Raw genomic sequence first — 27,486 nt, forward strand, 5'->3', positions numbered from 1 at the left:
TGTGAGGAGAGGAAGGGAAAAAGTTTGTGAGATTCCTTACAGGAGAGAAAGGCAGGGTGTAAATCTGAACTCGTCTTCTTTTTCCAAAATATCGCCAAGGGCCAGTTTTATTTTTGCAACTTGGCTAAAAGTCAAAGACATTTGTACCAAACGACTCGATATTTTGATTCATGATAGTGCTGTAAGTCTGTCAAATCTGGAGCACTGCAAAGAGCCCTGATATATCTGACACACAGACACACACAGACACATACCTAGCTCCTGCTTCTATTTTGTTTTTCCTATTTTACAATGGATGTACGTTGATCTCATTGTTCTTTCTTTTATACCTAAAGTTCATTTTCATATCCATCAGGTTTTATGGGAGCTGAAGATTGTTAACTTCTGTGGCAGCTCTCTCCTTGCCAAAAATTATTACAACTTTTAATACACTGCATTTGGAAGGCAGATTTCCCCTGGTTAAATGCTTCGGAATTCATGTCCTTTTTAATTGCCTGGAATTCATGACATTAGTGTGAAAAGCAATAAACATATACAATCATAAAAACACATTTAGACACCCCAAGCAAAATCAATGGCATATTATTTTTCTTTATTATTCCTAGCGGGGCCCAGATTGGTCTTCCAGCTTGGGTATTTATTTATACTGAAGAACTACAAGAACACAAATGCTCCACTTGGGATCGTGGTAATGCCTGGGTCGGGCAGGAGGAGAGGGAGAGAGAGAGGGGAAAATCCTCATCCGACCGGCTCATCTTCGGTTTTTGCAATAAAGCATAATAGACTCGAGCTATAAACCGGGGAACACAAAAGGACAAAGTTGGAGGTCAAGTCAAGTCAACAGAATGGATGGCCAGCTTACATCATAAGACCCCCGCCCCCCCTCACCCTAGTCAAATATGGAAGAAGAATTAATCACCATTTGGCTGCTTTGTTGTTTATATTCGGCAAGAAGGCATCTAAGAGGTTGCTGCCTCTTCGGGGAGATTCTGAAAAATTAATGATGGAGACATTTCCTCCTCTCTCTCCTTCCCTCTTGTTGTGTGTGTGTGTGTGTGTGTGTGTGTGTGTGTGTGTGTGTGTGTGTGTACACAAATGCATATATGGAGGCAAACAAAAATAAGAGAGAAGCAGAGAGAGGAGGAAATGTCTCCATCATTAATTTTTCAGAGACTCTCCAAAGGGGCAGCGGCTCTTTATGTGTGTATATATGTGTGTGTGTGTGTATTTTCTCGCATCTGCACAGGGGTTTCTCTTTGTTAATCAGTTGCTACATGTGTGTGTGTACACCCACCCACAACTGATTAACAAAGAGAAACCCCTGTGCAGATGCGAGAATCGCGGCAGGCGCGGCTTCTTGCTGAGACCAGCTTGCAGCTTTGGACCAAAAACAGTCCCCAACATGAGAAAATACCTCCTTTAATCTACAGACGGCCAAGCGGGAGCGGAGGCGGTGCGCAGGGCTGAACCCAGCCAACAACAAGCGGAGAATCCTCAACCAAAGGAAACGTCAATCCAGATCAGTCGAGAGAGGCGCAGCGGGGCGACCCCTGCGATGTGCCCGCAGGCTGTTGTGAGCTGGCAGCTGAGTTGGAGTGAAAGGCAATTCTCCTGATGGGCATTGTCTAGGAGAGGATTATTGACTTGTGTGTGAGGGATGTCAGACGGCAGCAGAGCAGGCGAAGAGGAGGGGACAGGACGAACCCTGATGAAGAAGAAGAAAAAGAAAAAAAAGGAGGAGTTTGGATTTATAGCCCACTTTCCTCAACTGCAAGGAATCTCAAAGGCCCCTTCGCATATTTTTATTTATTTTTATTTATAATTGGTTTTATATACCGCCCCTCCCCCGAAGGGCTCTGGGCGGTGAACAACACAATAAAACAATAGTTACAATAAAACCCCATTAAAACAGCAATCAATAATGCTACATTGGCATCCAATCGTAAAAACAGAACTTCATAGATCCACCCTGGAAAATAAAACAGAGAAGCGGAGAACCCAGAATGTAAGGAAAAGGAGGGGAAAAGGGGAGGGGGGCATCAGCGGCCGGCCCCTCCAAATGCCCGGTGGAACAATTTGGTCTTACAGGCCCTGCGGAACTCTCCAAGATCCCGCAGGGCCCGGATAGCTGGTGGTAGCGTGTTCCACCAGGCAGGGGCCAGGGCTGTAAAAGCCCTGGCCCGGGTAGAGGCCAGCCGCATCATCGAGGGGCCAGGGACCACCAGTAAATTGGCCTCTAATGAACGTAGAGGCCGTGTAGGGACATATGGGGTAAGACGGTCCCAAAGGTACATGCAGAATAATGCACATTCAATTCACTTTCACAACTGTTTGAAAGTGGATTTTGCTATTCTGCACTTTAAAATCCAGCTTCATTGAAAGTGCATTGAAAGGGCATTATTCTGCATGTGCGGAAGGGGCCAAAATGGCTTACAAACTCCTTCCTTTCCACTCCTCACCACTGACTCCTTGAGGAGTAAGTGGGCTGAGAGAGTCCTGAGAGAACTGTGACTGGCCCAAGGTCACCCAGCAGACTTCATATGTAGCAGTGAGGAAACAAACCTGGTCCCCCAGATCAGAAGAAGTGTTGGATTATGGGATGTGGAAGACCTGCACCTGAGAACCTGGAGACCTGGTATCTATCTCAGTACATACTGACCATGATAACCAGTGGCATGACTCCATAAAAGACAATTCCATGTGCGCTCACACGAGCACTTTCATTCATAGCCTACCTTCCGGTTGAAAAGCTCAGCACGCATTGGGCAAAATTACTATTTCTCGAATTGCATGTGTACCTGCTACTTGAACTTTTGCTATTATAAAAGGAGTAATAATAGAAAGCAGCGTCTCTTCTGGCTTGAAGTAAACACAGCCCAGCCCACCCCCATCTGGGATAAGAGGGTGGAGATTCAAGTCAGAAGGTGGGCCCTCTCCATTTAGAAATTAATCAGCAGTATGTACAGCAGGAGACAGTAGGAGTCAATACCGTGCATTGCAACTGAAGTGCCTCTAGATGTTTAGCAAAGCAAATGTGACCTGTTCAAATATCAAAAGATGATCCAGAGTACACGACGGAAGCTGAAACAGCTCATCAGCTTGGGAAAAATGCTTGTCCTTCTCTGATCCAGCAAAAGCCCATTTCACAATGGACCACTATATCCTCATGAATATATGAGGTGCCTTGGAACAGGACAGACACCATCTGTATTCTCTCAGGCCCCTTCCGTACAGCAAACGTATAATGGGTTGCAGTCGTGGTCTCTCATCCAAGCAGTGGCGTAGCACCAAGGGGACAGGGGGGTGCACGATGCACCGGGCGCACCAGTGAGGGGGCGTGGCAGGGGCGCAGTCCCCCCTCACTCCGACCCTGAATCCAAGTTGACCTCGCTTAGCTTCTGATATCTGATGAGATAGGGTTAGCCTGCGCTATTCAGGTCAGGATAAACCCTTATATACCAAGTCAGATAATTTATCATGTTTGCCACTGTCATTGGTGATTGAGTTCTGTATGAAGGAGAATGGTAGCTAGCAGTTGGAGCTTCATACTCATGGATCTCATGCAGGTCTAGGGCAGTGATGGCGAACCTATGGCACGGGTGCTAGAGGTGGCACTTGGAGCCCTCTCTGTGGGCACATGCGCACAGAGTTCGTCATGTGGGGGACGGAAAATCACACACCCACCCACCCACCCACCCACCCACCCCCACACACACACACATCTAGGCTGGCCTGGGCCACTGAGCATGACGTGCACACACCACCGTGAGCAAGGACTCGGCTGGCAGGCCTGGTGTTTGTGCTCCAGGTGGCTGCTGCCCAAGGGGGGGGGGCGCAGAGGAGGCAGAGATGCTAGAGAGGCACAGAGCAGTGCACACGGGACTTGCTGGAGGCTAGAGCAGGCTGCCCCTGCTTGAGCCTATGGGGCAGAGGAAGAGGGAGCCAACCATTTTTTTCTAAACTAAAACCTCAGCATTCAGGTTAAATTGCCGGGTTGGCACTTTGCAATAAATAAGTGGGGTTTGGGTTGCAATTTGGGCACCCGGTCTCAAAAAGGTTCACCATCACTGGTCTAGGGTATTCCATCTGAAACCCCCCCCCCAAATGTAGGATTAATGTGTGGAACATCTTCATCTTTTACAGCTGTTCCTTTCCCATAGGAGAGTAACTTCCAGCAAACCATTGACACCGTGTTGATTAGCACTAAGTAGGCTCAGAAGAGACCAGATGGAATTCATTCAGATAACTCACCACTGACCACAAGAGAAACAGAAGCTATCCCTGAAGGATGGGATGGAGATGAACTGCATTGGTAATGCAGTTGGTGAAAATGACTATGTGAACAAGCTCTAAGGGTTTTCCTTCTTGTACAGAGAGGAGAGTAATTCCACTAACAAGTTCTTTACTATGGAGAAGTGGCTGCCAATCTTCAAAGCTCAGAAAGCGCAATCGGCTCCCCATACAGCATGCCGAAATCAATTTATGCATCTTTTTAATCTCCGAAAGGCCAGCGCACGGCCCTAGAGCACATTCCTTTTTTTAGCATCTCTTTAGTTCCCCCAACTCCACACAAGCAAGTACAAATAATTTCTCTGGCGCTTTCTGATAACTGAATATTTTTTTGAATACCTCATAGCTAGTGCTGCTTGAAGCTGAATTAAAAAAAACCCACCTTGAACACTAATAAGAACATAAGAACTAGCCTGCTGGATCAGACCAGAGTCCATCTAGTCCAGCATTCTGCTACTCGCAGTGGCCCACCAGGTGCCTTTGGGAGCTCACATGCAGGATGTGAAAGCAATGGCCTTCTGCTGCTGCTGCTGCTCTTGAGCACCTGGTCTGCTAAGGCATTTGCAATCTGAGATCAAGGAGGATCAAGATTGGTAGCCATAGATTGACTTCTCCTCCATAAATCTGTCCAAGCCCTTTTTAAAGCTATCCAGGTTCGTGGCCATCACCACCTCTTGTGGCAGCATATTCCAAACACCAATCACACGTTGCGTGAAGAAGTGTTTCCTTTTATTAGTCCTAATTCTTCCCCCCAGCATTTTCAATGAATGCCCCCTGGTTCTAGTATTGTGAGAAAGAGAGAAAAATTTCTCTCTGTCCACATTTTCTACCCCATGCATAATTTTATAGACTTCAATCATATCCCCCCTCAGACGTCTCCTCGCCAAACTAAAGAGTCCCTCTCCAAACTAAATTCCTCTTCCTGGGAAAAAAAAGGAAGGGAATGGCTAAACCCATCCGCCCTAGAAAGTATATCTGTAGCAACCATCACCCTACAAATCTTTACTGGGGGAGTAGGAAAAAGGTAATAGTTACAAGCAAGCCTGAAATCCTCACAAAGCAACTGTCTGTCAAGAGTGATTGGTGGGAAGGGAGGCATAGCAATCTCCGTGTTTCCCCTGCGGCAAACTTCTACTCTTGCTGTACTACCAATATTGTCCAGTTCTGCAAAAATCAAGATGACCCAGGGCTTCACAGAAATGTTTGCTTTAAAGCTGATTCCCTTCCCACCCTCTTGAAGTGGCCTTACCTGGACGGCAACAGGCCAACCAGCATGGAGTAGAGGTTACGAGCAGGTGGACTCTAATCTGGAGAACCGGGTTTGATTCCCTGCTCCTCCACCTGAGTGGTGGACTCCTATCTGGTGAACCATATTTGTTTCCCCACTCCTAGGCTGTTTCCGCACGAATGCGGAAGCGGCTGGGTCGGTGTACTAGACGCCGACCCGACGACACTAGGACCGTCCGCACGGACGGTCCTAGAAAGAGCCGGGCAGCCGGCACCGCGGAGAGCCGGCGCCCGGCCGACCCGGCGTGTCCCCAGGCCTCCGGCGCGTCGCCGAGGCCCGGGAACACACCCCCTGGCCCTGCGCGCCTGCTCCAGTGGCGCAGGGCAGGGGGGGTGTCCCCCGGTCTCAGCGACGCGCCGGAGGCCCGGGGACAAGGTAGGTAAGGGAGCGAGGAGGGGGGGGGAAGCGCCGGGAAGCTGCTGCCGTTCGCACGGCAGCAACTTCCAGCCGGCATTTCCCCAACAAGAGTGCTTCCGAGCGCTCTGGGGAAACGCCGCCGTGGGGACGGGCGGGCGGCGCGAGGGCAGCGCGGCTGCAACGCAGCTGCACCCCCTGTGAGAACGGCGGCCTGGGGACGGCGTTTTTGCCATCCCCAGGCCGCCATATTCCTCCCGTGCGGAAACGGCCCTACATTGCTGCTGGGTGTCCTTGGGCTAGTCACAGTTCTTCCAAACTCTCTCAGCCTTACCTACCACCCAAGGAGTTTGCTGTGGGAAAAGGAAGGGAAAAGAATTTGTAAGCCCCTTTGAGTCTCCTTACAGGAGACAAAGGGGGTGTAAATTCTAATTCTTCTTCAGGTTAGCCTGATCTCACCAGATCTTGGCTACCAAGCAGAGTCAGTCCTGGTTAGTACTCGGATGGAAGATCACCAAAGTCCAGGTTTGCTACATAGAGTCAAGCATTGACAAACCACCTCTGTTAGTCTCTTACTTTGAAAACCCTACAGGCTCACCAGAAGTTTGCTGCATTGGTGCTTTCCACCATCACTCTTAGGCCCCTTCCGAACTTGCAAAAAAAATGTACTTTCAATCCACTTTCACAATTGTTTGCAAGTGGATTTTGCTATTTTGCACAGTAAAATCCAGTTGCAAAGTGCATTGGAAGTGGATTTAAAGTGCATTATTCTGCATGTGCGGAAGGGGCCTTAGAGTGTGCTGGGCATTATCTGAGCATCCATATGGACATGCACCTTCTAAAAGGCCATGCAAATGTCATTGGTTGCAAAGAAATTTCTGGGCTCCAAATTATCTTCTTCTTTTTTTGGTCAAACATGTATCTGATTACTGTAAAGGATAGGATCATTCTTTGCTGTTATTCATGCTTTCTTTGACATGAACACACACACATGGATGGCCACTGCCCCGAAGGGAAAAGAGCCATTATGCATTTTCATTGGTTGACTGATTCAAATACAGTCAATTTACTATTCTCCATTGGCTAGTATTGAACCTTTTACTTAAGTCTGGCGTGGAGGTCCAATGAATACTTAACCTTGTTAATGGGGCAGCTGCCTCTCCACATCTTCTTCAGACATCAACAAAGCCAGAAATTGCTGGATTTTTTAGCCATGCAGGTAGGAGCAATGCCATAATTCCATCTCACCAGAATACGATCGAGCCAGAAGGAAGCCACAAGCATTGACAGGGGGTCTAGCAGAATCACGGAGGACAGATTGTGGTGCCCAACATTTCTTTACCAAATATCAAGCCAACAGAAGAGAGTTTTAAGTAGCTTTATTTGCAAAGAAAGGGGAGCCGTCCCCACATGGACAGTATCTGCCCAAACCATATATATCCCCCTCACGTTTATCCCCTTCTCCAGAATTTGCCACATGCTCTCTGTTCCCCCATTGGCTAAGTGTACTTAGAGTCACAACTTTCCGGTCCGCCTATTTACATGTTACTCCTTGATATGATTTATGGAGGAGAAGTCGATCTATGGCTACCAATCTTGATCCTCCTTGATCTGAGATTGCAAATGCCTTAGCAGACCAGGTGCTCAGGAGCAGCAGCAGCAGAAGGCCATTGCTTTCACATCCTGCACATGAGCTCCCAAAGGCACCTGGTGGGCCACTGCGAGTAGCAGAGTACTGGACTAGATGGACTCTGGTCTGATCCAGCAGGCTAGTTTTTATGTTCTTATGATATGTTGCCTCTTCCCATATTCTTCATCAATGCCCCTTATTCAGGCTGGGGTGTAAAAGTTAATATGCATTAGTTCATTAAGCATGCTCAATATGTACAATGTGATGTAAGCCTTGCCCTTTAGCCTAGTTCCCCAGTTCAACTGGTCTCAGCCAGTCTTATCCTGTTCTACCTTGGGCAACCACTACATCCTCTTATCTTATTTCTTCGTTCTGGTAGAAAACACATTCCTCACCTATCACAAGATCTATCAGTGGCTATTAGCTATGGTGACTAAAGGGAACCTCCCCATATTCACAGGCAACAAAACTCTGAATGCCAGTATCAGGAGGCAACCTAACGGGAAGGCCTTGGCTTCTATGACCATTCACAGTAAACTGTTGGCCATTGTGTGAGATTGGATGTGGGACTAGCTGGACCACTGGTTTGATCCAGCAGGAATGTTCTTATAGTTTTGATGTTGACCTTCTAGTCACAAGAAACCACAGCATTGGTCCTACCATAGTTGTACTGAGATAAACAAGGTGTTACAGTAAAGTAGGAAGAAACCCTATGGGAGAACTTCCTGAGGTAGCTACTCGGATACGGCATGAATGAGACTTTACAGGGTTTCTGTCAGTTATTTTGGTGTCAAGGTAGTCAGTTGAATGAACAAAGGCTGAAGGTGAGTAAACTGAAGTGGTAGAAATAAAGATACTTCCATTTGGACTCATAGGACTGACAGTCTCCCAGTGGGATCCTCAGAAAGCATGTTTCCCTTGTCTAAAAAAACCTCACACGCTTTTAAAGTCAGACACAGAGTGGAAACATTTCCAGAAATGCTTCATACAGTGAAACAGACCCACATTTTCTTCCTTTTTTCTTTTTAGAAATTTGAGGGAAAATGAGACACATATGCAGGCAATCAAGCCTATACTCATTGTGTGGTTTAAAACTGAGTTAGCCATGCATGTTTGTTTATTTTATTTTATTTATTTCTTAGACTGCCTCATCCCCGAAGGGCTCTAGGCGGTTTGCAGCAACAACGTCCATAATCAATAATTAAAAAAAACAATTAAAACCCTTAAAATTCAGTAGCAGCGTACCAATCTCTAAAACAGAGACAGCTTAAAAATCCCATGGGAGTGGCACCCGTTCCTAAGGTCGGGAGGGGGCGGCAGTGCCAAAAGACACTGTATTATAGGCCCCATTTATGAATATACAGACAAAAATATATTTTCCAAATGTAAAACTGTGGACACAGCCAATTCTAAAAAGGAACCCAAAGGCTTCGTGTGAAGAAGTGGGGAAACAAACCCAGTTCACCAGATCAAAGTCCGCTGTTCAGGTGGAGGAGACTACAGTCCCCCATTTCTAACCACTACAATTTATATATGGGTCTTATTTACGGTTTTATTGTTCAAGACCTTGATCTGAGAACAGTAGGGTTGAAAGAAAGGAGAAAAGAACACAACCTAGCCTCATCACTAGAATTAAATAACATGACTGACTGCTTCTCTCTCTGTGTGTGGATGAGAGAGAGAGAGAGAGAGAGAGAGAGAGAGAGAGAGAACAGAGCAGTTCTAAAAGCATAAAGCTGAGTAAGGAAATTTACTATATGACAAAGGAAGTCTTAAGGAAACAAAAACAGCCATATTTACTGGTGGACAATTTGCAACCACTTAGTCGGTGGTTCTATATCTGCACAGCTTAACTTGAAAGGTTTATGAACTCCCGGTGACCTTGAAAGAGTCAATTCACTGGTGACCTTGAAAGAGTCTCCCAGGTGGGCATTCAACATGGAATGCTAAAATAATCCCAACCTAAACCCCGTGCCCCACAACCACAAATCGGCAAAGCCATTTGCCGACGAAAAACCCACATGGAGAAATACAAACATTTCATAAGGGCAAGAAGGAAAAGAACATTTTCAACCTATCGATCCCTCTTTCTGGGCAGCTGAAAAGCAAGCGGAGAGGCCGAGCCAACAGCCATCATGACGGGATTCTTTGGGGGTTTATTGATTAAGCACAGTAACATTAAACGAGCCCAATCAATAAACAGGCTGATTATTCTTCGGGGTCCGTTACAGCTCGTTGTATAGAACGAGACCACAAGGGCAGGAGACGCGAAGTCATTGCAACAGATTTGGACAGGATGACCTGCAATTGGCCTTAATTATTCTAGCCTCCCCACCCCCCACCCCCTTCCACCACATGGCAAAGTTGAAGTCATTTTGTAGTGGATTATCTGCCACAGAAACAATAGTTGGGCTTCATCTAGACTACAAATACACATAGGACACTGTTGACAACATCACCAAAAGGGAGAAAACCCTGATTGCGTACTTGGTTTCTCTTCATGGGTCAACACATCGCTGACAGGGAACTCACTGAAATATGAATGTCTGACAAGGCTAATAAGAGCATAAGCATAAGCATTTTATTGTCATTGTGCACGCACAACGAAATTCACAGCAGCCTTCCTCGATGCACACAATTTCAGACTCATACCCCATCCTCCCTTTCCCCTTCCTCCACCCATCCCTACACAGCCCCAAACACGTCAACACGAAGCCGCGGAGTTCAGCATCGCCACCGCTCTAGAGTAGAAGCTGTCTCTAAGCCTCTTTGTCCTAGTTTTGATAGACCTGTATCGTCTGCCGGATGGTAACAGTTCAAAAAGAGAGTGTGCTGGATGAGACGGGTCTCTCAGAATATTTTGGGCTTTCTTTAGGCTTCGGGAATTATAGAGTTCTTCCAAGGAGGGGAGAGGGCAGCCGATAATCCTCTGTGCAGTAGTGATCACCCTTTGGAGCGCCTTCCTATCTGCCACTGTGCAACTGGAGAACCATACACAGATGCAGTAGGTTAAGACACTCTCTATAGCACAGCGGTAAAAGGACACCAGGAGTTTTCCATTCAGTTGTTGTTTCCTTAAAAGTCTCAGATAGTACAGTCTTTGCTGGGCTTCTTAACCACCGCGGCAGTCTGTACGCCCCAGGTCAAGTCCTCTTTAATCATAAGTCCTCTTTAATAATCATACTTTGTATTTATACCCCACTTTTCTCACTCATAAGAAAACTCAAAGCTGGATGGTCTAGGCGAGGCTGACGTCACATCTCAGAAGCTAAGCAGGGTTGGCCCTCGTAAGTATGTAGATGGGAGACCAACAAGGAATTCCACACTCTGCAGGCAGAGAAGGAGAGCTTTGGATTTATACCCTGCTTTTCTCAACTGTAAGGAGTCTCAAAGTGGCTTACAGACTCCTCCCCTTCCTTTCCCCACAACAGAAGTAGGTGGGACTGAGAAAGTTCAAAGAGAACTGTGAGTAGCCCAAGGTCAATCACAGACTTCATGTGTAGAAGCGGGGAAATGAAGCCAGATAAGAGTCTGCTGCTCCCGTGGAGAACTGGGGGGTGAGACCTGATTCTCCAGATTAGAGTCCACTGCTCTTAACCACAACACCACACTGTGAAATCACAGATGACTTTGCACGTCTCCCTGGCTTCCCATGCCCAACTGATGATGACCAACAAAGGGTAGAGTCTTCCATGGTTGTCATAACATTGTGGATTGGTTTGGGTAGAAAGTGGGAGGAGCAAGTGGCATACAGTTCAGCGGAAAGGGAATATGATTAGGATTCTTGTCCCTTGGCTTACGCACAGGAGGGGCGCCCACCTAAACATGTAATGGCACAATAAGAAGTGGTACCATTCAGTGGTCTCGCTGAAGCTAAGGGGGACTAGAGAGAAGATCTTAGGGAAGTCTAAAAAAGATTGATGTTTTTTCATATTCCATAAACTCAGCTATGGGTGACAAATATGAATGCACGCAACTTCCTTCTATTGAGTCAGGCCAATGGTCTACCAAGGTTTGACTAGCCTGATTTGACTAGCAACAGCTCTCCAGATTCTGAAGCACAGGTCTTCCACGTCACTTACTAACCGGATCCTTTTGACTGGGTATGTCAGGAATGGAAGATTCCTCAACAGGAAGGAACGAAATCAAAATGGGAACAATTTGCACTGAGTCCTCCAGCATTTGAAACATAACCTTACCCCCAACCTTGGGTCAGTGCCTGCAAAACACCACAAACGTGCCCAGCCTGCATGGCAAGTGGGAAACAGAACTTTCCGGCATCAGTCAATGGTCTTGTTTCTGACGTGGGTACAGTTAGGCCAAAGGCTGTATCAAAGACTGTATCAGTTCCACAATCTGTGGCTCCCTTCCCTCAACGGAGGAAAGTTTTCAGAAGAAGAAGAAGCAGAAGCAGAAGCAGAAGCAGAAGCAGAAGCAGAAGAAGAAGAAGAAGAAGAAGAAGAAGAAGAAGAAGAAGAAGAAGAAGAAGAAGAAGAAGAAGAAGAAGAAAAGGAGGAGGAGGAGGAGTTTGGATTTATATCCCCCCTTTCTCTCCTGCAGGAGACTCAAAGGGGCTTGCAATCTCCTTTTCCATTCCCCCCTCACAACAAACACCCTGTGAGGTAGGTGAGGCTGAGAGAGCTCCGAAAAGCTGTGACTAGCCCAAGGTCACCCAGCTGGCGTGTGTGGGAGTGCACAGGCTAATCTGAATTCCCCAGAAAAGCCTCCAGAACTCAAGTGGCAGAGCTGGGAATCAAACCCGATTCCTCCAGATCAGAGCAGGGAACGGATGGCCATTCCTGTCTTGCAAATTGCGAGGCTGTCTTGCTTCTGAGCAGGCTGTGGGTTGTGCCGCAGGATTTTTTGCAGCAGAATGCAGATGAACCAATCCTGAAGTGCTTGCAAGATGCTTCCGACGGCTCGTCCTGCGCTTCCCCGCTTTACGTAGGCTCAGCAGAAACCCAAATTACAGGTGCATTATTCAGCAACTTCCAGTCCTCCAAGTGAGCCTAACTAGCCCAAAGCCAAGACAAATGAATCCCAGGCACAAAAATGAGTCCTGCATGAGAACATGATTCACTGGCTCTCAAGAACGCGGTAGCAGTAATTGGCACTTCATGCAGAAAGGATTGAGATGTGCATGTATTGTCTCAGCAGAGATTTGCGAACCATCAAACTGGCAATTTTTCTCCTAGCTCTACAGCTCAATTGATTGCTGTAGATTTTGAGGGCGGGCTGTGTGGGTCAAGATACCCCCCAGTGGGATCACCAGCTCATCTCTGCCCATTTACCTGTATAAGAGGGTGAGGTGAACCGGGGGAAGTGCTGTTCTTCCTCTCTTTTATTTTTATTTATTTATTTATTGTTTTGATTTATAAACCGCCCCATCCCCTAGGGGCTCTGGGCAGTGTACAACATTCACATTCTTCAATTCCCTCCCACTTGCTGAATGAGTAGGATTGCCATCTTCCAGGGGGTGACTGTCGATCTCCTGGGATTACAACAGTGAGAAAACGGCAGCTTAGGAAGGTGGACTCTATGACGTTATGTCCAATTGAAGTCCCTCGCCTCTCCAAACCCCGCCTTCCACAGGCTCCACCCCAACATCTCCAGGTGTTTCTCAATCGAAACCTGGGAACCCTGTGAATGGGGCCAAGCAAGCTGGCAGCAGGAGGAGGAGAGAAAAGGGGGGAGATCAAGGAGTCAGTGGGGGTGGTGGCATGGTATAGCCTGATCTTGTCAGATGTCGGAAGCTAAGCAGGATCAATACTTGAAAGAGAGACCTTCAAGGAAGGTTCTGAAGAAGACGACCATGCAAACCATCTCTGTTTCTCCCTTGCCTTGAAAGTCACTTGCTGGGGTCACTGTAAATCAGTTGTGACTTGAGAGCATGACAGACACTCAAGGAGTTGGCAGTGCACCCCCTACTGGGGCTGACACCTTACTGCAGAGGCGTATCTAGGGAAAATGTAGCCTGGTGCAAAATCTGAGTTTTCCGCCCCCTCCCCCTCAAATATGGGTGGCTTCCCTCCCCCACCATAACTAAAGAACATTTTTGCACCAGGTCAGAATATGGATCTGGGGGGAAGGAGGAGGGGCGTGGGGGCGATTTTCCACCCCCATGTGACTAAATGGCAGCAGCCCAGGGACATTTGACCCCATATGTCCCCCTGAGTGGTACGCCTCTGGATTACTGCAGTGATCCCTAACACCAGTCCTGACTGGCTTTCTTCTGTCCCACAAAAGCTCACCAGTGGCCTCTGGCAGTTTCCAAAGAGCCTCTCATCAACATACCAGCTGTTGGGGGCCTTATTATATTTTTATTTTATGTATTCGATTTTTAAACCGCCCTCCCCCGGTTTAAAGGGTGGGAAAATCCAGCTGCAGCGGGGCTGGGTGGGGCCAGAGCTGTAAGCTAGGTACGAGGTTTAATTTATCCTGAGATTTTGCACAAAGGAAGCTCCCGGGAGTCATGCTGAGTTATACTATTAAAACAGCTGGACACACACTATGCCCGTGGTGGCAAACCTTTGGCATTCCAATGTTATGGACTACAATTCCCATCAGCCTCTGCCAGAATGGCCAATTGATGGGCTGATGGGAATTGTAGTCCATAACATCTGGAGTGCCAAAGGTTCGCCACCACGGCACTATGCTGACTTCAGGAATGAGAGGAAGTGTCCAGAAGGAGCCTGACATCAATACGGGATCTAGGTGCAAGGACTCACCCCTGATTGTGGGAAGGAGGGGAAGTGCATTCATCTCTGATATGTTAATGGACCTTTCCTAGGCTTTTGTTTTCCTTTGATGCTTCCAACTGTGGTAGAACTAGAGGCAACCCTGACGCCGGCCCAGAGTGTGTGTGTGCGGGGGGGGGGGGTCACTATCACTGCGCTGTCCTTGAGATGTTCGACTCCCAAACATCTTTCTCACATTCCATGGAAAACCAGGAGGGATTTTTAGGCGGGAATTCTGAGGGGAATAAATGTAAGGCCCTTTCCGCACGGGCCAAAACCGGCGGCCTGGGGACGTGAAAAACGCCACCCCCAGGCCGCCGTTCGCACAGGCGGCGCTGCTGAAACGCAGCAGCGCCAACCTGGCTCCCCTTCCCCTCCCTCAGGGCGGCGTCAGGCCGTCCTCAAAAACTCCCCTTTAAAGGGGTGTTTTTGAGAAAACAGCGTGTTCCCTGCGGCGCGGTGCGAACGGCACTGCCGGGAACACGCTGTTTCCCCCGTCCCTCTCTTACTTGCCTCGTCGCCGTCGTTGCCCTGCTGTCTTCTAAGCCCGGCACGCTGTCCTCCGACCCCTGGAGGTTGGAGGGCGATGAAGCGAAGCGAGCATTTTAACGCAAGGCTGGGCAACAGAAGAGGGACTAACTCCATTCGAACGCCTCTCCTGCGCCGGCCTCTGCTGGGGCCGCTCGCACGCTTGTGTGTGAACGGCCTCCACCCTCACGCTGGCAGAATTCTTGCCGGTGTGAGGGTGCCCGGAGGGCCTAACTGTTTCCCCATAGCCCAGCAGAGCTGGCTTTGCAAACGCCAGGTACTAGCTGGGTCCAATAAAGACTTCTGTTTGAACTACAAGAGTCCTCTTATTGACTTCGACTTAAGACCTGACAGAGAATAAGAATTACCCTCTCCATGCCCCTGTATGAATCATTGTTTTGGGGGCATGCCTGATGACAGGAATAAAGCAAGTCCAGAGGAGTGCAACTGTGCAAAACGAAACCTCCTCTGAAAGTGGTTGTATCTGTGCACTGGGAATGACGGCACCTTCCAGTCATCCCTAATGCTGAGAAATGGCAGAAGCGGCTTGGAAGGAGCTGGTAGAGCAATGACTCATGGAGGAAAGCAACAGCCACCCTCCTTGATGGATGGCTGCCTCGAGCTCCATATGGTGGAAAATTTATTTCTCATTGCATACTAGCTGCTCCCTTGCGGAGCACCGTTTGGGTACGATGGTGTAAATCAAAAAAATTCTGCGAACAAAATAAACCTCTGGGGTCCGGGAGCATTGTTTTAAACACCTCTAAAACGAAAGAGAACGGGTATGATTTCTCAAACAGCATTTTGCTCTTTTGGCACCACACATATTGGATCAATGACAAATTTCATTCCCTTCCTTGACAGTACATTAAACAAAAGAGCTTTTGTTCCTGTGTGGTTAGAATTCAGACCACAAACGCCCAGGCAGGGGAAAATACTTTTTCCTGATATAATTAAGACCTGATAGCCAATCCATACTGAAGTCGTGCGCTTAGAAGCTAAACAGCGATGTTATGATGCTCCGCCAACAATGGTGCTTCAGGAATCCCGAGGGTGCAGCACTAAGTAGCCAGTGAAGGACACCATAAGACAAAGTTTGCAGTCCTGCCATTTCAACTCAAAAATCCCCATTTCATGCCATCTTCTGTTTCCTCAAGAGGTCTAAGTCTTCCTCCCTGCCCACTCTCTCCTGGCACTATGGTCCTGATTCGCTGGCTTGTAATGGTTCCAGGCAAAGTCAGGTCAGGGGACACAACATGTTAACAATCATAATGTGTCGTTTGAGGCCTCCTTTAGGTTTTATCCTTCAGCTCACATCTCTGGCTGATCCCAGGTTTTAATGCCTGTAACGGGAAGGGAAAGCACATATGTCATGAAGGGACTTGGCCAAGAACCCAAGACTTGCCACTTCATCAGTTCAGGATGTAGGGGTGAGCCAGCGATCCCAGCAGAGTCTCAGAAAGTGCACAGGAATGCCTGCGCCATCTGTTCCCTTCTGGGTGCACAGGCACACCCATCACAAGACCCCTCTGACTCACGGGTCACAAGATACCCCAAACAAAGGGTCTCAATACCGCCAGGTATGGATTAGGCCAAACAGGAACGTTTCCTCCCGCACGTATGCAGCCCCAATGAGTCATGTATTGTGCAACCTTCTCCCGCTCTCCCGCCTTCCCAAACCCTTAATAAAAGGTGCCAGGGACCCCAGCTCGGCAGATTAGCCTGCTGCTGGCTTCTCTCCACCGGATGTTATCGCTGCGTCTCATCTCTTCATTGCGTCGTCCATAACGACTTCATCAGGTCTCCCATTTTACTTCCCCAAGGGGGGGGGATGGCCTCCGCACAATGACACTCTAGGAATTTCCCTTACTCTCTATGGTTAAGCCCACAGAGGATAAGGGAGGCAGCCTAGAGCAGTGGTGGCGAACCTTTGGCACTCCAGATGTTATGGACTACAATTCCCAGCAGCCCCTTCCAGCATGGCCAATTGGCCATGCTGGAAGAGGCTGATGGGAATTGTAGTCCTTAACATCTGGAGTGCCAAAGGTTCCCCACCACGGGCCTAGAGCGTTGTCTAGGCATTAGATCCTCCCCAAACTCTGCCTTCTCCAAGCACTGTCCTCCAAATCTCTCAGGCATTTGCTAAAACAGTGTTGGGGAGCAGACAATGTTGCCACCTACCTTTTGAGTGAGCACCCAACAAGGTTATAGGTAAGCAGGGTGAAAGATGGGGTTTGCGCACCCCCTTTCTTCAAGGCGAAGGAAAATCAGAGGAGAGACCCCAAAGCTTGCAGCTGGGATTTTGCTAACTCTCTCTTCGCGGATATACTGTGAATGAACGTATACATACGCGATGTGGAGGACAAGCCCCAGGGACTTCCTTATTTTACATGCTTGATGATCTGGTAATTAAATGTTACAGACTTGATGAGCATTTCCTTACAGACCTCAAGGCTAATTCCGATGTAACCATCAAAATGTCTTATTTTTCTTTGCTCGCAAATGTATTGTACCAGTAGGATTCAATGTCACCACAACTGGCTTCCGCTACCAATGCTTGACTGACTCTCTCAGTCACTAAAAGCTGTGCATAATTGCAGCTACGGGCGTACACAACCAAACACGCAGCCCTTAATGATTTCCTGAACAATGAGTAAGACGGGTTGCCTTACGCGAGAATGGCAGCGGTGAAAACAACCGGCCCTGAACTTCGTGGAGAGGGAGGGGGGGGGGGGGGGAAATGCGCGGAGAGATCTCTTTTGTGTTGTGGAAACAAAGCACTTTGATTTAATTAGGGGAATGTGTGTATAATTAAATACGGCGTCATTTTCCTGAGACTTTCCCATCACTCAAGATCACTAGGTGGGAAGGAAAACGAAGACAAAAAGAAATGAGGAGACAGGGTCCAGCGCGGAAACCGTGGAGCCTACAATAGGGTTGTACATTATTTATAAATCCGTGCAAATCCATTAGGTATGCAGAGCTGACTCCTGTGGATTGGGACCATCATATTACTTGGCATCCCTAGGGGAAAACTGCAAGAATCGACTGAGAGAAGGTTGGAGAAGTGTATGGCTAAGAATGTAACGATGTCCTCAGCAGACATCTTCTTGATGGTGAATTTGAATGGAGCAGCTGGGTGCTTCTCACGTTCCCATGAACATGGACTTAAAGATCTGAACGCTTTCTGAAGAGCTTGATTATGACAAACATGGCAATGGTGTGTGGGTAAATGGATGACAAGGAAGAAGAAGAAGAAGAAGAAGAAGAAGAAGAAGAAGAAGAAGAAGAAGAAGAAGAAGAAGAAGAAGAAGAAGAAGAAGAAGAAGAAGAAGAAGAAGAAGAAGAAGAAGAAGAAGAAGAAGAAGAGGGGGAGGAGTTTATATCCCACCTTTCCCTCCTGTAAGGAGACTCACGGTGGCTTACAAGCTCCTTTCCCTTCCTCTCCCCACAACAGACACCTGGAGAGGTAGGTGGGGCTGGGAGAGTTCCAAAGAACTGTGACTAGCCCAAGGTCACCCAGCAGGAATGCATGACTGTGGAAACACATCTGGTCCACCAGATAAGTCTCTGCCATTCAAATGGAGGAATGGGGAATCAAACCTGGTTCTCCAGATTAAAATCCACTTGCTCTTAACCACTACACCACGTTGGCTCTCCATGTTGGACCTTTCCTAAAGGTCCACACAGAATACTAGTTTTTCTCCAACTCCACATCACGAGAAAACCTGAAATTCTGCACTGGGTGTTAAAAGGCCTGCGGTTATTTAAAGTCTGATCACCTGCTTTAACTTGTTTTACAGGTGGGGGGAAAAACTTATTAATTCCCCACCAGTGGGCTCATTAGTATAAAAGATGGACCCTCACTTTGGATTTTGAGTCTGCAGTTTTCTTCCCCCCTCCCCAGAGCTAACATTGGCTATTTTTCACTATAACACAGCAGTGGAAGAATATTTATTTTATTGCAAGCAAATTGCTCCTGGGGGGTTTGGTGGGGAAAGGCATTTCTGTGGAAGGGAAGCAAGCATCTAGGCAAGGTTTAAAAATTCACTCTCGGATATATTTACGATTAAGTGGCGCACCAACAGCTCGCTTTGAAATAATGTGGGTGGGGTGATTTTTCAAAACAGCTGACCAGCAAAATGCCTATAATTATGAGGAAGGGGATGATCAAGAGGTTGGGTCTTCAACTCCTCGCCACATTTTTCTCTGCCCTTCTTCCACAGCGCTCAGTTTTGGTCAGTACTGGCAATGGTTTTCCAGGGCCTGAAGCAGAGATGCCGGGGTTTGAACGACCCCATATGTCCCGGGTCGGCCTCTGCATTCAGCAGAGGCCAATTTACTGGAGATCCCTGGCCCCTCAATGATGCGGCTGGCCTCCACACGTGCCAGGGCCTTTACGGCTCTGGCACCGGCCTGGTGGAACACCCTACCGCCAGCTGTCCGGGCCCTGCGGGACCTTGGAGAGTTCCGCAGGGCCTGTAAGACCGAATTGTTCCACCGGGCCTTCGGAGTGTCCAGCCGCTGAGGGTGCCCTGCCCCCCCCTCTGCTCTATAGGGGTTTTTACCATCATCGGGAGCCATTATTTTCCGTTGGGAGGGTTGCATATGGGTTTCGTGGGATATTGTTTTAGACTGTAACTGCTTTTAATCTAGATGTATGTTTTATATATATTATATTGTTCACCGCCCTGAGCCCTTCGAGGATAGGGCGGTATATTAAATCAAATAAATAAATAAATAGATAGATAGATAGATAGATAGATAGATAGATAGATAGATAGATAGATAGATAGATAGATAGATAGATAGATAGATAGATAGATAGATAGATAGATAGATAGATAGATAGATAGATAGATAGATAGATAGATAGATAGATAGATAAATAATAAAAAAACTTGGGACTTCTGTCCTAGCAGCTTCTCTGCTGCTGTGCCACCCCAATGCCAAGCAATCCTCTTCTGCTCCACCTCCAAGCAACCTACCTATTGCCCTTTGTGCTTGAAGTCTGGTTTCAGCCTTTTGAATTTCAAGCGCATAGAGCCTTTTCCTCTTCATTACCAGCCGCCATCTCAGAAAGGTCGCCGTTCTGCCTTTTTTGTAAAGCAAATTCGAGGATAATCAATGGCTGACTTGCTTGAGGATAGAAGATGCTGCTCCAACCAGCTCTCCCCCCACCCCTTCCCTTCCCCGCTAGTTCAGTCTGCCAGGCGTCCCACAGTGCCTCGTGCCAGGAGCCTCTGGGAGCCGCTGCCAGGGACATGTGACTCTCCGTCGACCCAGATGCAGGCAGAGGCCAAAGACTGCAAGCTTAGCCCACAGTCGGGAGGGTGAACCAGAAATCATCCCTTCCGCAAACCGAACAGGCTTCTCTAATGGGAGTCATCAAGCATTCAAAACAGCATGACTGAGGGATGCAGCCACTTGAAAAGGGAAAAAGAAAGATGAGTTTGAGAATCTCTGCACGGAGCCACCTTGGACTTCTCAATTTCCCGGCCAAGAATCTTTATTGTCCATATTATAACATCTGGGCCCTTTCCGCACAAACCCCTGACAACGTTTCTAAAACGTTTTCAATCCCTCCCTTTGCAATGACTGATGTTCACCCCCTCCATTTACCCACTCCAAACAATTTCTGGTCGCCATTTTGTGATTTTTGTCATTTATTCTGAGTTTGTTGTGGAATAATAAACAAACAAACAAACAAACCACGGCTTCGGTGGTTCACAGCAGGGTGCTGCAATTCTTGGTGCCTTCTGCACTCCCTCCTTCGACAAGTAGCCCCCCCCACCAACACTGAACAAGCTGCTCAAATACTCCGAAAACAGGTGAGGGGCGAGGAGTGAGCTCACAAAATGGTGCCAATGAGGAAGTGCAGGGAAGGCAGAGAGCTGTGGGAAATGTCTTAACGGGATCACAAAGGCAAACGAAGCCATTTTGAAAATGTTTCAACCAGAAAATCATTTCAAAAGGGCGTTCATTTATAACATTTGGAGGCCACAAATAAAATGTTTTGGGGTAAAAACAGTGCGGAACTCCAGGGGGAAAAATGTTTAATTTCCTGCACTGAAACTGTTTTAAGTGTGTGAGGAAAGGTCTGTGGTTACTTTTCTGATGCTACTTTTGCCTTCTGTCAGCACAAGGAAGTGCTCCCTATTCTGCACATGATAATTACCCCACCTCCCCAATTACGTTTCTTTCAGATCATCTTGAAAAGCCCCAATCAGGAAGAGCCGGGAGGACGGACAAGGGCCCTTTCCCCACTTACCTTAAGCCCCGCGCTACTCGAGGAGAGTAGCGCGGGGTCCCTCGGCACTCCCCACTGAGAGGGGCGGCGACAGCGCAGCCGCCCCGACGCTGCTGCTGTCGCGCCCCTCAGCGCAAGGCATTCCTGGCGCTCTTTCAAAGGGCGCCTTTTGATGACTCCGCGCAGAGCGCGGGGTCGTGGGGATGCCCGGGCGCGCGCCAGGGATGCCGCGCACTGGGAATTGCGCGCAGCAACCCTCGGAAAAGGGTAAGTGGGGAAAGGGCCAAGAAAATTGAGAGCCAGTTTGGTGGAGTTGTTATATCAGGAGTTGGGTAAGCCGAATTTGAATCCTCCCGTGCCACAGAAGTCACCTAACCTACCTCACTGGGTTGGTACAAGGATAACATGGAGGAAAGGAGAATAATGTAGGTTGCTTTAGGTCTCCATTGGGTAGAACAGAAGGGTATGAATGCAGTAAATACGTAGATCTTTTGACACACGTATTTACCTTATTTTTACAAATTGCTTTTTTCTGGTTGTGGTGGGTTTTCCAGGCTGTGTGGCCGTGGTCTGGTGGATCTTGTTCCTAACGTTTCGCCTTCATCTGTGGCTGGCATCTTCAGAGGTGTATCACAGAGGGAAGTCTGTTACACACTGCCTTAAGCACTCAAAAAGCCACAGACCACAGTTCTGCTGTACAGCACATGGATTTGCACATAGTAATTTCAGACCTCATCTCCTATTCAAATGATCTCATGAAGCTTAAAGAAGAAGAATAGGTTTTCATATTCTGCTTTTCTCTACTTTGAAGGAGTCTCAATGTGGCTTACAATTGCCTCCCCTTCCCCTCTACACAACAGGCACCTTGTGAGGTAAGTGGGGCGGAGAGAATTCTGAGAGAACTGTGTCTAGCTCAAGGTCACCCAGCAGGCTTCATGTGGAGGAGTAGGGAAACAAATTTGGTTCACCAGATCAGTGTCTCCTGCTCATGTGAAGGAGCGGTGAAACAAACCCGCTTCTCTAGATTAGAGTCTACTGCCCTTAACTACTCTGTTTTCCCAAATATAAGACATTCCCTGAAAATAAGACGTAGTAGAGGTTCTGCTAAAGTGCGAAATATAAGGCATTCCCCAAAAGTAAGACATAGCAAAGTTTTGGTTTGGAAGCATGCCCACCGAACAGAACACAGTAAAAATAAGACATTCCCTGACAATAAGACATAGTGCATCTTTGGGAGCAAAAATTAATATAAGACACTGTCTTCTTTTCAGGGAAACACGGTACTATACCACGAGGTATTGCCAGAAACATGGTTTTGTGTACAACAGGGTTTTTTTCACATCAGACAGTTGTGTCCAACTTACTAAACAGATTAATAAAGATAAAATGATTGCATGTGTCACGGGCAGATTCTGCATGGGCCCAAAACAGTGGCATGAAAACGGTGTGAAAATGGTGTAAACCCTTTTAAACCATTTTACACCGTTTTCACACCACTGTTTTTGGCCCAAGCGGAATCCGCCATAGACTGATTTTTTAGTATCTGTTGTCACTTTCTGGTGTGAGTCAAATGTCTTAATTTTATGCATGTACAGGAGGACAAATGGATCTCTCTCTCAGCTCTCTTTTGTATCGAATAAAACGAACAAGGCACTCATGATTTTTAAGTGGCTGCCTCTTTGAGAGCCCTCGTTCCCTGTTTGAAAAGCCTGTTCAGCAGCAAAACATTTTTGGCAATGGTATGCCGTGTGCCATCAAACAGCTCTGGCACAGAGATAACGTCAGTTGGCCTTGCAGCCCAAGAAATGTTGCTTCATGTAATTTGACAGGGCTTGACTCTGAGTTATAATAAGCATGATTCATCGGTGATAGCTTTTAATTTTGGATTTCTCTTTAAAAGGCTCATGCCCATTAATTAGGCATGCTACCCATGGAACCCAATAGCTGGAGCAAGAAGAACAGGAGAAGCTGCAACGGTGAAGTTTGGGGCCCAAATCCTGATGCTGCTCTCCTTGGGCTAAGGCTGGCATGTAGATCCTGTAACTTCTGCCCATGGGTTTAAAACCCATCTCCCGTTTTGCAGGGACCCGTGTGAACTTTAACTTTCAAGCCAAGATTTAGAAAATGAGTGGTGCAAAGGATGATAGACTAGGACAGTGATGGTGAACCTTTTCGAGACTGGGTGCCCAAACTGCAACCCAAAACCCACTTATTTATCGCAAAGTGCCAACACAGCAATTTAACCTGAATACTGAGGTTTTTGTTTAGAAAAAATGGTTGGCTTGGGAGTAAGCTTGGTAGTAGTTGGTGGCTTTGCTTTGAAGCAACCATGCAATGCTTTGAATGGGTGAATCACGACCCTAGGAGGGTTTAGAAGCAAGTCCCATTGCCAGCAACTGAGTTTACTCTCAGGTAAAGGATTGCTCTTTAGTTCTTCCCATGAAAATCAGTGGGGTTTAACAGCACTTAACAGGGTTACCTACACATCGTGCCCAGCGGCCCAGGCCAGCCTAGATGTGTGTGTGTGGGGGGGTGATTTTCCACCCCCCACGAGATGAACTCTGTGCACACGTGCCCACAGAGAGGGCTCTGAGTGCTACCTCTGGCACCCGTGCCATAGGTTCGCCACCACTGGACTAGGACCCTGAGTGACCAGAGTTCGACTCTCTAATTCTACCACGGAAGCTTGCCGAGTAACCTTGGGCCCATCGTAAGTTCTCACCTGAGCCTGTTTCATTAGGTTATTACTTTGAGAAAACAGAAGAGGGGAGAAAAATGTTCAAAGCTGCTTTGAGTCCGAAAGGTGGGGAGAAAAGTGCGATTTAAATTAATCAATGAAAAACAAAGAGCATGCATAAAGTTACGGCGAATTGTGACCAAGTGGGGAAACAGAGGAACAGGCCATTCCATTCTCTCCAAACATGGCTTTTAAAATTCAAGGCTTGCACAAAAACGATGGGAAAAATCTAAATGGTGCTTCTTGCGACAACAATGCTGGGCCACATTGAGCCTGTATAGGGAGGGGTGATATCCAAACCTAATTTTTAAACATTTTGGATTATATAGTAAACGTTTTCACAGAAATGCACCAGAGTCACACAGCATATGTAGTTGCATGTGTCCATCTCCTTACATTTATTTTCCAACAGAAAACTGCCTTGGGAGACTGTCAGTTGGAGCACAGGCAAGGTAGGGGGGAGGAGCGCATAATCCTTTCCCCTGTGGCTGTTTTTCTGCTCAAAATTGCCCTGCGTGGCTTTTCTTCCTGAGAAAAAAGAGGGAGAAAAACACACTGGGTGAAAGAGACGTTGCCATGATACATCCTGCCTAGACTGGATCCAAGATGGGGCAATACAGAAATGCATGCAAAATGCAGTCGATCCATTGATTAGCTGGTTACGAAGGAGTCAATTTGTCAGCAAAACAAATTTTTATTGGCAATGACGCGCCGGAACTTTGGCTCGAGCTCTCGTGCGTCCTTAAGTGAATGACCCGTGCTGGCTGCCAGAGAGGTCTGGAATGCCAGGAGATGACAGGCGAGAGCCCCAGTGTCTCATGAGGGTCCGATGCTTAGACCCTTCACCCCTGCACAGCCCCTTCATTGATGGGGCTATGGCTGGAAAGAACATATGCACTGCTCATTTCCTTCGGATATCCTCTGCAGAGGAAGCCAAGCACGTCTTTAGCCAGCGTGGTGTAGCGGTTAAGAGCAGGTGCACTCTAATCTGGAGGACTGGGTTTGATTCCCCGCTCTGCCACTTGAGCTGTGGAGGCTTATCTGGGGAACCAGGTTAGCTTGTGCTCTCCAGCACACACCAGCTGGGTGACTTTGCGCTGCTAGTCACAGTTCTTCTGAGCTTTCTCAGCCCCACCCACCTCACAGGGTGTTTGGTGGGGGGAGGGAAAGAAGATTGTAAACCCCTTTGAGTCTCCTTACAGGAGAGAAGGGGGGGGGTGTATAAATCCAAACTCTTCTTCTTTATTGACAAAGCTTGAAGAAGCTTGAAGAGGTTGCTCTCCACTCTGTCCTTCAAGAGGGAGGAAATAGTTGGACATGTGTTTGTATGCATATGGGTGCGGCAGTAAGGTTGCTAACTCTAGCATGGGAAATTATTGGAAAACTGGGGGTGGTGCCTACAGAGTGTGGAGTCTGGGGAGGGGAGAGAGCTCAGTGTGCGACAGAAAAGTGGGGTTGCTAGGCTTTCCATTTGCTTGCCCACTGTGGGCAAATCCTCACCTTCGCCTGAATTCACTGCTCTTGAGTAATGGAGAAGTGGGGAAAACAAATGCCTTTAAAATTATCTCCATAGTGATATTCTAAAATATGTCCCCGGGTCTCTATTGTTTTTACCATGGAGACTGGGGGAAATTCCTAGTGCACCACCCAGAAGCGATGCTGCATCTTACCCAAACTCCACCCTCCCCAAGCACCTGGCTTGAATTGTCCCAGCATGCTATGGCAGTGCTGACATCCCTAGGTGTCACTCTAGAACTTCTGTTTCACTATGGTACACCACAGAGTCTGTATCTGAAGCTGCAGGAGAACTTATCTCTGCAGGGAACTCAAGGCCCCACCTCAATATTTGCTCCCTTCCTGGCTGTACTAAGCTGTCTTCCAAAAGCCACTTCAGCAGAGAACCCGCAGTAATTTGGAGCCTGTTCTGCTTTAATTTAGCCTTCTGACAGAAGAAAATAGTAGCGGCATGAATCATACTGATAGACCGGGTTCTTCTGCAGGTCAGGGCAGTTTCCCTACCTCACACTGAAAAGCATCAAGGGGAGCAGGCACAAAAGAAGAATTCCTTCCTATTTCTATTTTTTTCCCATCTCCTTTCAGCATTCCAACATTGCAGTGTTTCATGGGCCGCTCTGTTTTTATTGCCTGACTTTCTGCCCCTGTTAAGAAGAAGAAGAAAAGAAGAAGAAGAAGAAGAAGAAGAAGAAGAAGAAGAAGAAGAAGAAGAAGAAGAAGAAGAAGAAGAAGAAGAAGAAGAAGAAGAAGAAGAGGAGGAGGAGGAGTTTGGATTTATATCCCCCCTTTCTCTCCTGCAGGAGACTCAAAGGGTCTTACAATCTCCTTGCCCTTCCCCCCTCACAACAAATACCCTGTGAGGCGGGTGGGGCTGAGAGAGCTCCGAGAAGCTGTGACTAGCCCAAGGTCACCCAGCTGGCGTGTGTGGGAGTGCACAGGCTAATCTGAATTCCCCAGATAAGCCTCCACAGCTCAGGCGGCAGAGCTGGGAATCAAACCCGGTTCCTCCAGATTAGATACACGAGCTCTTGACCTCCTATGCCACTGCTGCTGCTCTTAACCTCCTACGCCACTGCTTTTAAGATTAAAAGTTCGCAAGGTCAGCCGTCATCTGCCTCAGTCCCTCAAGAAAAAAACACCACATGTTCAATTTTCACCAAATATACCAAAGGAATTTATTTATTTATTTCATTTATCCCCTGGCCTTTCTCTCCAGCGGGGACCCAAAGCAGCTTCTTATCCTCATTACTTCCATTTTACTGTTACCACAACCCTTTAAGGTAGGTTTGGCTGAGAGTGCGCCACGGACCCAAGGTCACCCAAGCAGGCTCCCATAACTGATTGGTGATCTGGATCTCCCAGACTGTTAGGCTGATTCCGCATGGGCCAAAAACAGCGGTGTGAAAACGGTGTGAAAACAGTATAAACCCTTTTACACCATTTTAAAACCTTTTACACCGTTTTCACACTGCTGTTTTTGGCCCATGCGGAATCAGCCTTAGTCTGCTACTGTAACTAACATACTCCCATATGCAGTCCTATGTCTAGAATCTGGCCAATACTCTATAGAGGCCACTATCTGGTTAAACATCATAAAATTTTGGCTGCATATTCACTATCAAAGCTCCGACAACTCACTGACGCAACTCACCTTGAGAGAACTCCATCACTCTAAATGGTGCACAACAGTTATAACAAAGATTGCGGAATTCACAAGGCTATGATAGTGGACTCTCTGAACATGCTAACCAGTAATTGACATTTGCCCTCATCTAAGAGCGGCTACTAGCAATGGATTATCAAATAACTGCAGAGCTTGGCTAACAAATCCTGCCTCGCCAATGAACGCAGTAATTCCATTTGTGCAGGGAAACCCAGTCTACTATATCGCAGCGCTTACCAACCCTACATATAGAAGAGCCTACATGCTGGCTAGGTTTAATATTATGCCATCCCTGCTCCATAGAGGAAGACTCAAGGGTCTACCAAACGATAAGAGGCTTTGCCCCTGCAGCCCAGGGCAGTTGGATTCCATTGCGCACATTCTCCTCCACTGCGCACTTTGCCAGAAACCAAGATCCAGCTTATTAGTACAAATCATTGACTCTATGAAAACCCTGACAGAGCTTGATAAAGTAAATATGCTCTTAAAACTGT

General features: G+C 47.5%; 1 long non-coding RNA gene across 2 annotated transcripts in view; it reads right to left on the reverse strand.

Moving 5' to 3' along the window:
• Positions 1–571: 571 nt before the first annotated feature.
• The window catches only part of LOC125443608, a 39,932-nt gene continuing 13,017 nt past the window's right edge, over positions 572–27,486 (reverse strand). The window contains exons 2-4 of one of the 2 annotated variants that reach the window (XR_007246152.1): positions 24,211–24,342; positions 1,415–1,705; positions 572–790 (exon numbers count right to left, since the gene is read on the reverse strand). This is a non-coding gene — a long non-coding RNA (uncharacterized LOC125443608). The remainder of the gene's footprint in view (positions 791–1,414; positions 1,706–24,210; positions 24,343–27,486) is intronic. The other variant, XR_007246151.1, reaches the window with a different exon arrangement.

Source organism: Sphaerodactylus townsendi, linkage group LG14 (genome assembly GCF_021028975.2).
Source record: "Sphaerodactylus townsendi isolate TG3544 linkage group LG14, MPM_Stown_v2.3, whole genome shotgun sequence".
NCBI lineage: Eukaryota > Metazoa > Chordata > Lepidosauria > Squamata > Sphaerodactylidae > Sphaerodactylus > Sphaerodactylus townsendi.